This window comes from Gavialis gangeticus, unplaced genomic scaffold, assembly GCF_001723915.1.
Source record: "Gavialis gangeticus isolate Ggan-Ray unplaced genomic scaffold, GavGan_comp1, whole genome shotgun sequence".
Classification (NCBI taxonomy): domain Eukaryota; kingdom Metazoa; phylum Chordata; order Crocodylia; family Gavialidae; genus Gavialis; species Gavialis gangeticus.
In genome coordinates, this window is record NW_017729022.1 from 71,299,685 (window position 1) to 71,301,177 (window position 1,493).

General features: G+C 36.0%; 1 protein-coding gene across 3 annotated transcripts in view; it reads left to right on the forward strand.

Moving 5' to 3' along the window:
- The window catches only part of LOC109296122, a 215,534-nt gene that overhangs the window by 154,914 nt on the left and 59,127 nt on the right, over positions 1-1,493 (forward strand). The gene's annotated exons all lie outside the window — the stretch shown is intronic.

The window sequence follows — 1,493 nt, forward strand, 5'->3', positions numbered from 1 at the left end:
TAAAAGTATAATATTTTTTAATTTTTTTTTTTTTTTTTTTTTTTTTTTTTATGTTCTAGATGTATGGGAAATGCATTTGCCAAAAAATTACCATTTTCCCCTTATCTATTTAAGGTGTGCTTGGCTGTATTTCTTGTTCACTGGTGGATTTTATATAGTGTTTTGAGAAGGAAATTACCTCTGATCTCTCCTGTCTGTGTTTTTCAAGTGTTTCTAGGCTTTCCATCATTAGAGTGTCATAGATACTGTTGTATTTTTGTTGGGGGGAAAAAAACTGACTCCAGTACAAAGGTAGCAAGCAAAGTCCTAACACCACATTAAATCCTACTTAAATCCTTAATGTGAGGATTAAGTGAATTCACCTCTGCCCTGAGGTCAATTTCACTGATTACTGGAGCTAGTCAAAGATTTTCCAGCAGATTTCTTCTATCAGAAAATTCTGACTTGACTAAAATGCTCCACAAATCCATATTGACTTCATCAACATTTTCAATGAAAAATTACCAAATAATTCATTTTGACAATGCCAGAATGTGTCACTGTGACATATCTGTTATCTTTATCTGTTTGACTTTTGCCTTACATTTTAGTTTTTTATAATATTGCACAACATTAGCATAAAAATAGTGGTGAAATGAAATGTTTCAACCTCAGTGATCAGAAATACTTTGATAAAGCCAATGTGAAATTTTGGAAACCCTATTCAAGAGGCAATTGTTCCAATTCAGTAAGAATTCAAAGCTCTGATGACCTGTTTCTGTTTTACTGTATTCTTTTGTTTTCTGGATATGTCACTCATAGGATAACAAAATAAATAAATACACAAAGTCTATTCAAATAGCATGCTGTCTAGGGATAGAAATAAGCAATAACATATGGTGCGTGATCTTATGTCATGGTTTTGCTGCCTGGAATAGAATGGAGCCTGCTCTTCAGTTGGGATCAGATCTCCCAGTTGGGGTCAGGGTGGGGTGGGAATAATACAGTCTGGAGGCTAGGATGATTGGTTGGGCTTTCCCAGCTCCAGGTCTGCACTGTGAACATGTCTAAGCATTTGTGAGATCAGATTAACCCTTTTTTCAATTGGGTTTCAATCTAAGTTAGTGCACCTTCTCAGGTGAGCTGAGATTGATCACCTAATTTTTGGAGCAATTTAAGACCTCTGCACGCATGTATGATTGGACATTTAGATTGACCTAACCCTTGTTAGAGTGACATAAATGTAATGCCTGTATGTACCCAAACTGTAAAATAGAAGCTGAATAAAACTGATCTTGGTACATGATTCTTTTCTACTAGGTAGTTTGACTCGTCACTTAGGCTTGTGAGAAGCCTGTGCGAAGCGATAAAATTCTACTAGTGAGTGCAAAGTGGAGAATATTGACTTAATGCACTTTGGGCATGTCTACACATAACCCTATGTCACTGTATTGATGTGTTTATGTGGCACGCTATGACTGACATAGCAGCAAAATCTAACTGTGTGCTGCATG